We start from the raw sequence: 17,213 nt of genomic DNA on the forward strand, positions 1-17,213 counted from the left end.
TCTCAACTCATTTCTCTATCAAATCATCGTGTGAAGCAGAAAAAAAATAAGAAACAAATTAACGGTAGTAAGGTATGAGAAGAAAATTCAAAACCATCCAACTCCTTTACTTGTAACCTCCCACCTTAATGCATTTTATGGCATCTTTAACAACTCTTGTAACCCTCATCTCCCTTACATAACACCCCTACATCCTATATACTCAAAAATATCAGCAACAATAAAATAAATTAGCAGCAAGAATAAGGGAAAGGGATCGGGAAAATTGGAATGAAAGTGTATTTCAAATTCCATCCAACTTCATCACTTGTAACTCTCCCCTAAATGCACTTCAAGACACCTTTAACCCCACTATTAACATTCCTCTTCCTTACCTACATACCCTACACACATATGGACGAAATATCAGAAGAAAACATCTGCTGAAAAACCGTGAAAGCAACAGCAAAAACAAGAGGAAAGAATTCGACTCCGTTCCGTCGCTTCGTATTGTCGTATTGATTTGTTTTCTTCAAAACAAATTCCAGGCATGTATATATTGTTTTTTTTCTCTTCAATCAAGTCTTATAGATATTTTTAAACCATTAATAACCATGATTCAAGCAATATATCGAAATTGACAGCAAGTTCTACAGAAAAAAAAAATCTGCACAGATTTTTTTTTATTGCTCTTTTGTGTTCATCTTCACGGTTGAGTTGTTTTGCTGAATCTAGGTGATTGCTTCGACTCCAGGCTATCAGGGTTATATATAGGCATGTTTCAGAGGGTGTTAGGGTGTTGTTAGTCCACTTGTTTAAGTCCATACACTCAGTATAAAGAATTGACAGCAACGTACATTTCCATGAGTTACAGATTGTGTCCAGATTTTTGTCATTTGATTGTTTAGGGAGAGAGTTCGAATCATGGCTTTCCTAAGGACTGTAGCCATGGTTAGGACCCTCCCTTATCATGTCTAGGACGTGACCAAGGCAATCATTCCATGCTTTGTTCACGGCCCATCAGATTTTTACAGCAACATAGCATACATCCCACAGTTTCAAAATTCTGAGTTTTTGGGTGAATGAGTTTCGGTTTTTGGGAGATGGATGGATTTTGGTTGGCTTGTAGGCCATAACCACGGTTCATACAACACCCCACCATGTATATATCGAGCCATGGTCGATCAAATGGCCATTGGAACGACCCAAGACAGTAAAACAAGTCAATATACCACACTACACAACAAGGGGTGCTCTCGGGTGGGAGCTGTGAGTGTCTTAGGTAATGGCTTGGTTTGTGGTTGGCTTTTAGCCCTTAGCCACGGTCCAAGCCATGCCTTAGGATGTCGGTAAGAGTACTTGGGCGTTGGTTCAAGCCCATGGTCATTATTTTCAGAGTTTACTCCACAAACAAGCAAGCTACCGCTACTGTAATTTGACAGCAACCTTAAGCTTCGGTTTTGGTGTTTATTTGAGTTCTCGGTTGGCTTTTAGCCCATGGCCTTGGCCTAGACAGTACCTCAATGAGTTAGGAAGGTCATGTTTTTGGCCGTTCGTGATTTGGTCGAGTTTAGAGGTCATACGAGAATTTACAGTGAAAGGTGCCAAAATGACTCTCGAAAGAGTGTTTTATGTTTTTGGATTTCTTTCACCTATTTTCATGTTTTGCAATTCTTATGCATGTTTTTCAGTATGTTTGGGGTATTTTTAATCATGGTTTAACGTCGGTTTAATGTTGGTTTGGGTTGGTACGAAGCCATGATTAAAAATAAAGTTGTTGGTCCTAATCGTCTCGTTTTTGGTTTAGTAGTTAAGTTTTTGTCAGGTTTAAATTATTTGCATGTGTCACATATTAGAATTATGTCGCAGCGAGCCTGGGAGCGATCCAACTCATCCGGTAAAAATAAGGTTATAATTATATTACGTGCATAAAAATATAAAATGTTTATTTTTGAGATATATGCTATATGTCTTGTGGCCACCTTATGCTTATGGGTTTGGAAGTCGGTAGGAACAACCGAGGACCTCTCCGCCCGGTGACTTACGACCGGTTTATGATTATGTATGGGTACGGACATCCAGTCCGAGGGCTGTGATTGATCTCTACCGCCCAGTATACTGTGGTTTAGTCTGATCAGACGCTTACGCTATGTTATGGGCCACTAGCTTAGAAATATTATCTCTACCAGTAAAATTATGATATGTTATGACAAAGCTCTATTGAGCAAAGCTTTTACGTATGATTTTTAGATATGCACGTAGTTATAATTATTCATGATATGATTTTTACCGTACGCTTTATGATACTTTATTTTTAAGTTGCATGCGATTTTACAATATATTTACTTGTTATTCACGATATATACATGTTGAGTCTTTAGACTCACTAGACTTGATTGTTGTAGGTATTGATGAGGTCGGGACCGCGGACGGAGACCAGTGAGCGATCTTGGGACAGCAGTAGTAAACCCGAGGACCTCATGATTTAATTTATGCACCTTCTATTATGCAAACTCAGTTTTAATATGTTGGATTATTTTTAAATTGTTGGTTGAAAACATTATTCGCTTCCGTTGTTATTTTAAAGTTAATAATTATTTACATGCTTATTTTAATTAAATGAGATAAAATAATTATTTACTTAGAAAATTTTTAATAATTCCGCAAAATTATGAATGCAAAAATACGAGCCTTTACAATATCGATTTTAAAATTAAAAAATAAAATATTTATAAAAATTGATAAATAAAAAAAATTATTAAATAATAAAATTTATTATATCGGTTAATTTGGTTAACCGATTTTGAATTTTGAAAACCGTAACCGAACCGAATTAACCGATATAACCGAATTTTTTTAATTTGAAAATCGAATTTCCGAAATAACTGAACCCAATTTTCAAATTGACTCGGTTCGGTCGGTTAATTCGGTTTAACCGAAATCTTGCTCACCCCTAATTTGATGTAGCCTTAATGTATCTAAGGATACTCTTAACCATACTCCAATGATCTCGTCCAGAATTCTCCATATACCGACTAACTGCTCTCACTATTTGTACAACATCCGATCTTGTACAAATCATGGCGAACATCAAGCTTCTCACTCATGATGCATATGGTACTTGAGACAATTCAATTCTATCTACTTCATTGTTAGGACACATCTCGGAGGATAAGTTGAAGTTAACATGAAGAAATATCGAAACTGGCTTACTATATTGCATGTTGAAGTTTGCAAGCCTTTCTTCAAATAAATTTTTTCTAAGAAGCCAAATCTTTCAATTAATTTTGTCTCAGTAAACTTGCATCTTTAGAAATTTTTTTGCTATCCCCAAGTCATTCATATCAAATTCTCTGGCCAACTATGCTTCAATTCTTGGACCCGGTCTTTGTTGGGGCTTGCTACCAACATAGCATCCACATATAACAACAAAAAGATATAATCATCACCAAACTTTTTGAAATATGTACAAGATTTGCATGCAATTTGTTGAATCAAATGTTCATGATATAGGAATCAAATCTCTTGTATCAACACATCGGCGTCTCTTGGAGACCGTACAGGGTTTGTTCAACCTGAAAACCAATTTCTCTATGCCTAACTCAATGGTAATAAAACAAAACATAACGAAAAAAACGCATGTCACCTCTCAACTAACAACCAGGAGTCGCCAACTCAAGGAACAACTTTTTATTATAAGATGAGATCCACTCAGGTTTCTTTATTGTTTCGGTAACACAATCAATCTGAGCCTCACATTGTCCCCACGATCTAGTGATGTATCAACTTATCTTCTTCTCCAAGGTCAATGACAACATATTTAACATAACAAGCTCATGTACTAGTTTCTCTGTCTTGTCAAAATCTTATCCGCCAGCTCCTTTGCTCCCTCCTCCCTTTCACATGTAACTGTCAAAGTCTTATCCATCATCTCATTTACTTTCTCTTCCCTTTCAAACAGCCATTCCATCTCACATGATATCTCAAAGTCGTATCCACCAACTCCTCTACCCTTCCAGCCCTCTCAAATGGCGCCTCCCTCTCACCTTTATCTCTCAATTGTTGGAATTATTTTGTGGGCTCACATAATCTAATTAATTGTACATGGACAAGCTATCTAATAAAGAACCCAATAAAGTGATCTAATTAATTATGGGTTTTCCAAAGTATTAAATAAATTGGTATGGTTCATCTTATGTGTAAAAACCCAGCCCGGTTAGGTCTTCTATGATGGGTTGAAGACTGCTAAGGTTCTATAAGGTTATGGTCCCCAAGGCACAAAGAACACAACACAGAATATATAATGCACACATATTCTTAGATATCTCTCATTCTGCCATCAAAGGCAAGAATAAGGTGATCGATTCTCTGTTGCCTTGGAAGATCAATAACTCTGACGCTAGATCAATCAATGAATTCTGGTACGTGTTTACTGTTATTTATATTTTCTGATAATTCGACATGAATTCCTGGCGTGTTGTGATATATTGATTTAATCACATGATTTACAAATTTATTTTATTAAATCTCCAACAAGTGATATCAGAGCCACGTTCACGTGGAATTATGAGAATTTTGTTTAATTGATGGATCGAACCAGAAAAGTATGTTTTATTCTCAGATCTGAGGCGATTTTCCAGTCTATAATTTTTTGGATTCAGATGTGATTATTTTAATTTTTTTGTATTTGGATCTGAATAAATTCATGTTCTTTGGATCTAGTATTTTCAAATTTTACATCCAAATTTAGATTTATTTTCGGGAAAAAAAATTGAATACTCAAACCGTAGCCTTGAAATTGATCACCATATGAAATCCAAATCTGAAAATTGAAGGCTTCAGGCCGATCCACCACGTCGAGACGACCACCACACCACCGCTGGACGTCGGAAAGAGCCGGCGAAATGGTCGGAAAATCGCTATGAAGTTGCACGGTTTCCGTCCGTTTTTGAGGTTTTCAATTGTTTTTGGACAAGTAGGTGGTTGGGGATGGTATGGAGGCGGTCAGCCGTGGTGACGCAACCCTGGATCATTGTCGTCACTGACTGGTTTGGCCGGAGAAGTTGGCGGCGCATTTTTTACGGTAGGGTTAGGGTTTGATATGATTTGTGATTTTTTGGTGATTTAAGGCCTTGTTTGGTTCCTAATTTTGAACCAGATTTTGGAATCCAGAATTTTGACCATTTATTAAATTTTAACTTCCGCAATTCTGATTTGTGAAATTAAATTAGACCATTTCAAAATTTAATTGCATGAAATAAAATTAAAATGGAATTATTCGTTATTTATCGCCTTTGGTTTATTGCGATAAAATATTTGTGGATGAATAATTATGAAGTGCAAATATTTTATTTCTTGCAAATTTGGTCTCCACGCACTATTTGGCCCAATTAAAGTAAATTAAATTTTCTTGTGAAAATTTTAGTTAAGTTGATATCTTGTATCTCAAATTTAGTTAAATTTAAATTACTTGTTAATAAAGTGATTTTTTGAGATATGTAGATATTGTTCAAGTTCAAATAAATTGTGTTTCAATTTATGCGAAAAATAGTCGGCCTAAAGGAAGACTATTTTTTGGCCAAATTCCAAACACAATAGATGATTTCAAAGTGTATCTCGATCTATACGGAAAATAATCGGCCCAAAAAAAGATTATTTTCTGGCCAGATTTTAGATTCAATATATCTTCTTCAAGTGCATTTATATCTATGCGAAAAATAGTCGGCCCAAAGGAAGACTATTTTTTGTCCAGATTGTAGACATAATAAGTGTCCAAAAAAATAAATAAATAATAATAATGTGTTTATATCTATGCAGAAAATAATCGGCCCAAAGGAAGGTTATTTTTTGGCCAGATTATAAGCTCGTAATTATGTAGTCTTAAAGCGTGTCAAAACTATGCATAAATTAATCGGCCCAATGGAAGATTATTTTTTTGCCAGATTGTAGACACATTATATGATATTAAATTGTGTTAAATTTATCCAGAAAATGATAGGCCCAAAGGAATGTCATTTTCTGGCCAAATTTTAGCACAATATATGGTACTAAATATGTGATAATTTCGGATTTATCCATATGCAATTGTCGGTCGAAAAAAAGACATATTATTGGCCGGATTTATTATCAATATTTAATAGCCACAATGGTTGAGTGTATTATTTACAAATTGTTATTTTTCTTCAAAAACTAAATATCAATGTTGTGCTAGGTATATTTTTTTTTATGAGCCCACCACCAGCATGCTTATATTTTGCGATTTATTTAAGTTAAATATATGCATGGACTATATTTTACTGTGAGTTTTTGTTCTATTTTGTTATAGCATCTTCTATATCTGTCAATCTGAACAATAACATTCCAGTACTTAATTAAGGGCTCAAACTTCAAGAAATGGAAAGAGCATGTTATGATAGTGCTCGGCTGTATGGATTTAGACTATGCGCTAAGGGAAGATCGCCCCGCATTTTTGACCAGTTCAGTAACTGCTGATCAAAAGGGTTCTTTAGAAAAGTGGGAGCGATCAAATCACATAAGTCTGATTATTATGAAACATTCCATTCTAGATACTATAAGGGGTGCAATTCCTGAATAAAATGATGCCAAAAAGTTCCTTACTCAAATAGCAGATCGTTTCACTGCAAACGAAAAGGTCAAGACAAGTACTATTCTGAATAAACTTGCCCTAATGCGGTACAATGAGAAAGGGAACATAAGGGAGTACATAATGGAAATGTCAAATCTTGTGACTCGACTAAAAGCATTCAAGTTGGAATTTTCAGAAGACATAGGCGTGCATTTAGTCTTAATCTCTCTGCCTGCTCAATTTAATCAATTCAAAATAAGTTATAATACCCAGAAGAAAAAGTGGACTTTGAATGAGCTTATTGCACAGTGCGTTCAGGAGGATGAGAGATTGAAACAAGATGTGATTGAAAGTGCTCACTTGGCATCTACTATCATGGTAATTGCATCAATAAGAAAAGGAAATGGAGCAATAAGGAAAGAAACTCTGGGACTGCACAGCATATGGAGCAACAGAAACAAGATAAAGTGATCACTTGTTTCTTTTACAAAAGGACTTATGTGCATGTGAAGAAGGATTGTCCCAAATATGCCAATTGGCATGCAAAGAAAGTGTTGCCTAAGGAGTCGGTTTCCAACAGATGGTGAAAGATACATCTTATGGAAAATGACAATAAGATAGATGGTGTTTTTTTTTAAAAATGCTTTATTTAGGAACTGAGAATTTTTTTGTTTTCTGGTATTTGAATTTGGAAATTTCTTTTTGCACATTTTTTTAGATGAAATTTGATTTTAGTTTCATGTTTGGACAAATCAAGTTTTTTCTTTATCCATGTGGTGTTTTCAATTTTTCGAAATTCAAATATATTTGGTATGAGTTCCTTGATTGATAAGCTTGGTAAATTGAACATCAATATTTTAAATGACATTGACATTATGCATGCATGAAATTTTGAAATTAAATGCAAATTAATTTCGTATGTTGACTTTAGTAGGAGTGAGTAAATTGGAAAGTCAACATTGAGAATAATATATTGATGTTTATGTCCACATATATGGTTGTATAAATTTTATCAGGTGGTAATCTCATTGGGATTTATAGAGAACATTGTTTAGTTATTGTGAACATCATTAGAATATTGGGTAGATATTTAAGAAACCCGACATTGGATTATTAATCGGGTTATGCGGTACATAAAGTGAACTAAGGATTTTATGCTCACACATCGGAAATCTGACATTTGGAAATAGTTGGATATTTGGACTCCGAATAAAGTTGCGGAATTTTATCACCGATAATGATCATTGGTTTAAGAAATCATTGAGGATCAATTGTGATAATAAAACCATTATATTATATTTAAAGAACAACTGAAACTTGTCAAAGTAAAAAGATATTGACATGAAATTTCTAGTTGGAAGGAAATAATTCAGAGTGGTTGTGTGTCAATTGAGCATGTTATTGCAAACTCTATAATTGTGGATGCGTTTGTCATGGGTTGGCCACCCAAGATTTTTGGGCATGTGACACACATTGGTGTTGTCCATATAGTTAATATGCCTATACAGTGGGAGTTTGTATTCGGTTTAAGCATTGACTCATTTGACATAATTTGAGTTTTTGTACAGACTAAAGTTTATTTGAATTACTCTGAAATAAAGTGATGACTTTCATTGTGGTTTAGCATTTGGTTGAAAGTCTGTTATTGGACTCTTTGATTCATTAGGAGGACCAGTTGTAAATGCATGATTTATTCTCGGTTCACATTTATGTATTTACATGCTACACATCCATACTTGATCTATGTTATTGATTATGATAATATTATGATCACTGATGGGTCTAGTGATTTTAAATGTTGCGATGACTACTTTGGTTCAATATTGGTGTAATTGATAGATCAGATTGTTAAGGAATATTTTGGTTTAGATAGCAAGATCTCAATTCAGTTTTTGCATGTACAATATCCGGATAACTTATGTGGCCCAAGTGGGAGATTGTTAGAATTATTTTGTGTGCTCACATAATTTAATTAATTGTACATGGACAAGCTATCTATAAAGAACTCAATAAAATGATCTAATTAATTATGGGTTTTCAAAGTATTAAATAAATTGGTATGATCCACCTTATGTGTAGAAACCCAGCCCAGTTAGGTCTTCTATGATGAGTTGAAGACTACTAAGGTTCTATAAGGTTATGGTCCCCAAGGCACAGAGAACACAACATAGAATATAAAACGCACACATATTCTAGATCTCTCTCCTTCTCTCATCAACGACAAGAATAAGGTGGTCGATTCTCTGTTGTCTTGGAAGATCCATAACTCTGACGCTAGATCAATCAATGGATTCTGGTACGTGTTTACTGTTGTGGGGACCCGGACGCTAATCAAGTTCTTAATCATCATTGGGACTAATTAATCAATTATAAAACAGGGTCTAAATTTTTTTCTTTTAAATGCGGAACGTAGTGACATAAAACATACATATATACTTCTTAGTATATAAAAGTACAAATCATGTACCACATACATTTATTCAACTAAGGTTTAAACAGCTAATGTCAAGTGTCCAACCCTATCTCTAATCCAAGTCCGGAGCATGCACTCTAATCACGATTTTTCCTCATCTCCTGGACCCTGATCCTGTCCCACCTGTTGTCATGTACACATACAGACAAGACAACAGCCGGATAACTCCGGTGAGAATAAATCCCAGTATAAATCAACGAAAAATGCAATCATATAAACAAATATAAGGCATGTAATCAGGTAAAAGATATATGTATCAAAATCTGAAACATAAACAATCATTCAGACTAGACTCAATCCTAGTCTAGGGATCCCGGTTTCCAGATGTGGTGTTCCTATATCGAATTCCGTAATAGAAGAATTCCAATCCTATTTACTCGATATAACCAAACATCCGGTGTCCTGACCTAACCGTTATGGACTGTAGCTCTATCGCTAATATACCATCTTGAGACATCGTGCAATGTGCCCGTGGCGATCCCGCCACTGTCAGGTACTTCCGTCCCAAGATTTCTATACTATCCTGTGACATCGTGCAATGTGCCCGTGGCGATCCCACCACTATCATGCACTTCTATCACAAGATTACTCGTCTAATACCTGCTATCTATAACTCAAGAGAACAAGTATATCAGTCAAATCAATGCAAATATCAATGCAATAAAGTAAAGTATGTGATTTAGGGAAACTCAAGTCTACACCGACTCAAGTCGATCTCCCAATACCACATTGACTTATACATTTCTTTCGTCGGTTTCTGGCTCAATCGAAGTCCTGAATTCACAGTCTGTCTGGCAATGACAATATCAATAATTTCATGTCAATATACCTTTCAAATAAATAACAATCTGATCAATCTGGATTTAATTCAAAATCAACGGCATAACGGTACAATTTCAATATCCCCGTCAATACAATATCCTCAGATCACAGTTACAATCCATAACCCATATCCAATACAATCCGTAATCCAATCACAATTCAAATCTGTCTGGTATAAATCAATATACCCTAAAAATTCATAACAATTCCATAATCAGTCCGTTTCTCAATCTGACTTCGATTCTACGATGTCTAACATGTCAAGAACATCATATATGAATTCCATTCAATTCTGACAATAGCATAATTTCAAAGCATGTCAAAACGTAGCAAAACTTACGTCCAGTTGTAGCCTACGTCGATAGGAACTCAATACCGAAGTCGAATTCAAAATCAGACGGACGGATTTCTCACAAAAGGCGTAAGGATTTTCAACACAATTCCTCGGACCCTTTCTCGATTTTTGGCTAATAATTTTCGAAAGAATCATGATATATATATAGCCATGCATGCATACGGCGAGGTGGCCTCATCTTTGCAAAACACGTCGCACCGCAGGTGCGCTACATTCCGGACCGCGGGTGCGCTCAGCGTACTGATCCACATTCATTTTCCAGAAACTATGACCGCGGGTGCGGTCTTGTTTGCACCGCGGATGCGGTCTTGTTTCTTACCACGGGTGCGGTCACCCTACTGTATCAATTCCCAAAATTCCAGTAGCACGACCGCGGGTGCGGTGCTTCTCCTACCGCGGGTGCGGTCCTGCATCCAATATTTTTTTTTTCATAATTCCATTTTCAAATACGTTTCTCGGTGTCCCGATTAATCCCTTCCTAATCACATGAAATTACAAATCAATCATCATTAATTACAGTGACTAATTATCGGGCATTACAACTGTTATTTATATTTTTTGATAATTCGACATAAATTCCTGGCGTGTTGTGATATATGGATTTTAATGACATGATTACAAATTTATTTTATTATATCTCCAACATCAATGACATACCCACCTCCTGAAATCGATCCAACTACTAATCATGTTGTCGAAAAATATTGATTCCCAAGAGCACAGAAACCATTAAAATTTACCAACTTCAAACAAATGTGTGAGTTTGTATTGTGAGATTCAAAAAAATGAAAAGTGGAGAAGTTGACTGAAAAATGAGAGCTTGAGCCGACATGTGTAGTTTATATACTCCAAATAGCTAGGTTAAACTCTTTTTTGGGCCTAAACACACAATGTCCATATGTCAAAATATTAAATTATATATTGGGCCTTTATTGATATGAAATTTGTGTTGAATTCAATTTGGATTGGGCTTTTATTTTTATTTTAATTTTATACAATCATAAGTTATGTTACATGTTGCAAAAAACAAACCCAATCATAATCCAAAAGATAAATTTGAGGTCAAATTGGACTGTAAAAATTTAAACATGTACAATTTATTTTCTAAAAACTTAATATTTTTCAATTAATTAATCATTTAGAAACAATCGGAGTACTAAATATAAATTTATAAACATATGTAACGTATTTATCTTATTTAAATAAAATTTCATATATAAATTTTTTAAACTTAAATATTTTTATCATGATTATATTTTTTCAACATGATTATCAGGTTGGCAAGTTGAACTATTTAATAGGATAGATTATACTTTTGTAAAAACACGAAACATAATTATCTTATTTAAATTAAATTTGATTATCATATTTCAAATATAAATAAATTTATTATGATTATATGTTTTTAATCTTTATAATTTTACATAATTAAATAATAATGAGAAAAAACTAAATTGGGTTGTCAAGCTGATCAGTTTAGTCGTTATTTATAAACACAAAATGGATGTATGATTTTATAATATTATTTTAGTTGTTATTTTTTTGTAAAATAAACTTCACAACAATTATTCATTATTCTAACAACTTTATTTTGTTGTATTGTAAATAGAAAATTTGGATTTCAGACCAAGAATATCTGAAGGATGTAGTTTAGATGATTCAGTTCAGAAGCTGATTTTTACAACATCCAGATGTCCTTTATGTGATATCACAAATGGTATGATATCTTTGATTCCATCGAGAACCATGTTACACATTATAAAAATCCATACAATTTTTTATAGTAGTTAATTTTTTCTGTATTTTAAATATCTATAAAATTTAGCATAGTAATTAATTTCATCTCGTGCATTGCAAGAGCAAAATTTTATGCATTTTAATATTGTTATACCAATAATTATACTGTTTTTGCAGCTTACATATCTGCTCCAGTGCCTATAAACTTAACAAGCATATCAGAGAATCGACAAGATTGCCATAATCAATTAAAAAATATATCATTTCATCAATCGGTAAGATTATATTTTTGTGTTTTTAGCTATTTATAAAGAATTTTTTTAAAATACATTTTTCATTTTATTTTTCAAATAAACATTTTTTTCTTTTACAAATATATATTTGATTTCTACACTGCATTCGTAGATTACTGGGATATAGGTGATACAACGTACAAATGTGAGTATTGTGGTGCGATGTTTTGGTATTAAGAGAAGTTGTGTCCAAATAATAAATCTCGGAGTCCTAAGTATTCTTTGTGTTGTATCCAAGGAAAAATACAACTTCCATTTTTTAAGAAACCACCTCAAATATTGCATGATTTATTGTATGGAACGAGTGACAAGAGCAAACACTTTTGTGAAAACATTCGATCATACAATAACATGTTTTGCTTCACGTAGATGGGAGGAAGGATAGATTCAAGTCTAAATCAAGGCGGCTCTCCTCCAGTTTTTAAACTTCATGGTCAAAATTATCATTTAATCGGAAGCTTACTTCCATGTCAAGGTGTATCCCCTAGCTATACATTTACGACATAGAAAATGAAATTTCAAATCGCATTTCAGCTGTCAGGTATATCTAGAATCTATATTTATATTACTTTATAATGTTTATGAATTAGTTCATACAAACAAAATTAAATTACGCCTCATCAATATATTTTTTCAGAAAAAATAGCGAGACAAATAATCTTCATCTCCAGCTAATTTCAGATTTGAAGGTCATGTTAGATGAAAACAATGTTTTGGTCAAGTCTTTTAGGATGACTAAAGAAAGAATGACGGAAGAAAGACGATCCGATGTTAAATTAAAGCTGATTGGTAGAAGATGTGGTGATGGAAGAAGATATAATCTTCCTTCTGCTTCTGAAGTTGCAGCATTGATTGTGGGAGATTTCGACGAGTCTCTAGGTGATAGAGATATTTTAGTCGAAACACAAACGGGAAAACTTAAACATATCAATGAGCTGAATCCTGCATATCTTGCTCTCCAATATCCACTAATGTTTCCCTATGGCGAGGATGGTTATAGAGAAGATATCTCATTTTCAGAATCTAAATCAAGTTTTGTAGGGAGAAAAAAATGGAGTATAAGAGAATTTTTTGCATATCGACTTCAAGATAGGGATGGCGAATCTTCAACTATTTTATCTTCAAGAAGGCTTTTTCAGCAATTTGTTGTCGATGCATACACAATGATTGAATCTTCAAGGCTGACATATATCCGGATGAATCAGAAACAGTTGAGATGTGAGATGTACAAAGGTCTTCATGATGCACTTCTGCGTGGTGAAACAAATCCCTCCACTCAAGGAAAACGTATTATATTGTCTTCTACGTTTACTGGAGGGGCCAGATATATGATTCAGAACTATCAAGATGCGATGGATATATGCAAATGGGCCGGTTATCCAGATTTGTTTATAACATTTACATGCAACCCAAAATGGCTAGAAATTGTGAGATTTGTCGAGGAGCGTGGGTTGAAGCCTGAAGACCGTCCAGATATTGTTTGCAGAATTTTTATAATAAAGTTAGATGCCTTGATTAAAGATCTCCGAAAGAATAAAATTTTTGGAAATGTTAAAGCAGGTAACTTTTTTTAATTTTGGAAACTATATAAAATATTTTACTAACATGAATATTAGAAATTTTAAATATTTTACTAAATATAACTAATTATTCATCTTAAATTGTTGCAGTTATATATACTGTGGAATTTCAAAAGCAAGGATTACCGCATGCCGACATTTTTCTTTTCCTCTGTAAAGAAGACAAGTATCCAACACCAGAGGCAATCAATGGTATCATTTCTGCTGAAATACCTGACGAAAAAGATGATCCAGTTTATCACAATGCAATACGTGATCTCATGATGCACGGTCCGTGTGGAGAGGCAAGAAAGAAATCCACATGCATGTCTGATGGTCGTTGCACAAAGAATTTTCAAAAAAAGTTTGTTGAAGTGACATCGATTGATGATGATGGATACCCAGTCTATAGACGCAGAGATAATGCACGAACAATTCTAAAGAATGCTGTTAATCTAGATAACAGGTTCGTTGTTCCTCATAATCTTTATTTGTTGATTTGGTATGGAGCTCATATTAATGTCGAATGGTGTAACCAATCCCGAGCGATCAAATATTTGTTCAAGTATATAAATAAAGGACATGATCGTGTGACTGCATCATTTTATCAAAGCTCAGATAATGAGAATATTGGAAAAACTGTCGATGAAGTCAATATGTACTACGACTGCAGATACATTTCCTCGTGTGAGGCGGCTTGGAGAATTTTTGGATTTGAGATTCAATACAGAGACCCACCTGTTGAGTGTTTGAGATTTCATCTTCCGAATGAACAAAATATTATTTTTTCTGATATGGATGAAATTGATAATATTCTTGGACGACCTACTGTTAATCAAAGCATGTTTCTTGCATGGATGGACGCTAATAAAAAATATCCAGAGGCAAGAGAATTAACATATGCTGAATTTCCAATGAAGTTTGTTTGGAAAAGAGATACACGAGAATTTGTTCCTAGAAAACAATGATTTTCAATTGGACGTATTTTTTATGTTCCTCCGGGTTGTGGTGATATGTACTATTTGAGATGTCTACTCAATGTAGTTCCTGGTGCCACGTGCTATGATGAAATATCTATTGTCAACGGTGTTCAATATCGTTCATTTCGTGATGCTTGCTATGCATTAGGCCTGTTGAATGATGACAAGGAGTATATTGATGGCATCATTGAGGCAAGTCATTGGGCTTCAGCACAATCCTTGAGAGTCTTATTTGCTACTCTATTGTCATCGGAAAATATCAGTCGACCTGAAGTAGTTTGGGAGTCATGTTGGACATATTTATCGGATGATATTTTATACAAACAACGTAACTTACTACAACATCAAGGTATGGACCAATAGATTATTGTATTTTTATGCTTTAGCCAATTTTTGCATCCTATGTGCATTTATATATTTTAATTTAATTTCTTTGTAGAATTGGAATTGAATGAGGATCAAATTAAAAGTCAGGCGTTGGTGGAAATTGAGAAACTATTGCGAAGCTATGGAAAGAGTTTACGTGGATTTCAATCAATGCCATTTCCAAGTGATCAATACTTCCAGTCTTCGCGAAATAGCCTAATACATGATGAAATGCGGTTTGATAGAAGAGCTCTGTTCAGAGAACATCATAATATCCTAAATAATTTGAACGATCAACAACGCCAAGTATATAATACGATTATGACTGCTGTTGATTCGAAGACGGGAGGGATTTTATTTGTATATGGATATGGAGGTACTGGAAAAACATTTATTTGGAAAACTCTGTCTGCATGCTTGAGATCAAATGGAGAAATTGTTTTGAATGTGGCATCCAGTGGTATAGCATCTCTTCTGCTCCCTGGTGGAAGAACTGCTCATTCTCGCTTTTCAATTCCATTTAATCCTACTGAGGAATCAACATGTAATATCAAGCAAGGAAGTCCTCTTGCAGAACTTATAGTAAAATCGAAACTTATCATTTGGGATGAGGCTCCAATGACACAGAAGTTTTGTTTTGAAGCTCTGGATAAAAGTATGAAAGATATAATGAGATTCGTCAATCCTTCAAGTCTTCATATGCCTTTTGGAGGAAAAATAGTTGTTTTCGACGGTGATTTTCGACAAATATTGCCTGTTATTCCAAAATGTAGTAGACAGGATATTGTTCTTGCCACTATTAATTCATCTTACCTTTGGAGACATTGCAAAGTTTTGAGATTGACGAAAAACATGAGACTACGGAATTTGGGTTCTGATCAAGAATATGCTGAAATGAAAAAATTTTCAGATTGGATTGCTAATTTAGGGGATGGAAAAATTGGAGAAGAAAATGATGGTTATGCAACAATTGATATTCCTAACGAACTTTTGCTGAACGATTTCAATGATCCTATTGCAACAATTGTTGAGAGCACATATCTGTTGTTTGGAAATACTGTCAGTGATGCAACATATTTCCAGCAAAGAGCTATATTGGCCCCGACTCTCATATTTGCAACAATACTGTCAGTGATGCAACATATTTGCAACAATAAGAGATAGCTCTTATTTATAGACTCTCATGATGGGCCCTGGGCTTGAATACCATGGGCTCTTTATTGAGCCCATTTCTCTTAATCAATGGCCCATGACAATCTTTACAACTTTAATTAAATTCTAATTACGTAAAACTAATATCCACAAAACTAAACAATTCTCTAGATTAATACCCATCATAAGCCCCCCACTCTCGAATACCTACACTTTACTGAAGGTGATGAGAGTACTAATTAAAAAAAAATTTCTTCCCCACGCCCCTAATAAAATAAGATACATAAGATTTTATTTGCTCTCCATTCTAATCTTGCCACTAGGTCAAAACTACTTCCCTATTTAAGGGTCCCACACGCCTCACTTTTCTCTACTCCTACGCCGCCATGTCAGGTACCCCTCCTGCTTTTCTTCCTCCCTTTATGAGTCATTGTTCTTGTTTTTATATTATATACATATATTCTCACATGCTTTCCCATTATCTTTTGTATATGTCCTGCATGAGGCAATCGTCTCTATTTTCCCTTTTATCTGGTCTACTTTCGTCATTTTGTGACCACGCCGGAATTTTCCCTTTTATTTTGTTCACGCTTTTTCTTGCATAATTTTTTATAAAATTAACACTTTTCCTCTTCTCTGCTACTTGCTTGCTTGTGCTCGACGATTGTATTCTTGATTTTAATGGGTCATTCGGTTCGTGACGGTCTTGGGCTGGGCTGGGGCGGTTGCTGGTCTATGAAATCTCGTAGGTAGATCGGTTGACGCGGTGTAGTCACGCGATGGCGCAAGCTCGCTAGTTCTCCTCGCAGCATGCGGTTGCAGGAGCTGCTAGTTTTTTTTTTTGCTGTATGTGGGTGCCGCCGCTTGGGTTTGGGCTGGGACAGTTTTGCCAAGAGTTGGGTTGGATAGTT

The 17,213-nt window shown here is 34.7% G+C and overlaps 1 pseudogene; it reads left to right on the forward strand.

Annotated features, from left to right (window-relative positions):
- The first annotated feature begins 8,851 nt into the window (after nucleotides 1-8,851).
- Nucleotides 8,852-16,314, forward strand: LOC140830047 (uncharacterized; annotated as a pseudogene).
- Nucleotides 16,315-17,213: the final 899 nt, after the last annotated feature.

Source organism: Primulina eburnea, chromosome 4 (genome assembly GCF_022965805.1).
Source record: "Primulina eburnea isolate SZY01 chromosome 4, ASM2296580v1, whole genome shotgun sequence".
Lineage (NCBI taxonomy): Eukaryota > Viridiplantae > Streptophyta > Magnoliopsida > Lamiales > Gesneriaceae > Primulina > Primulina eburnea.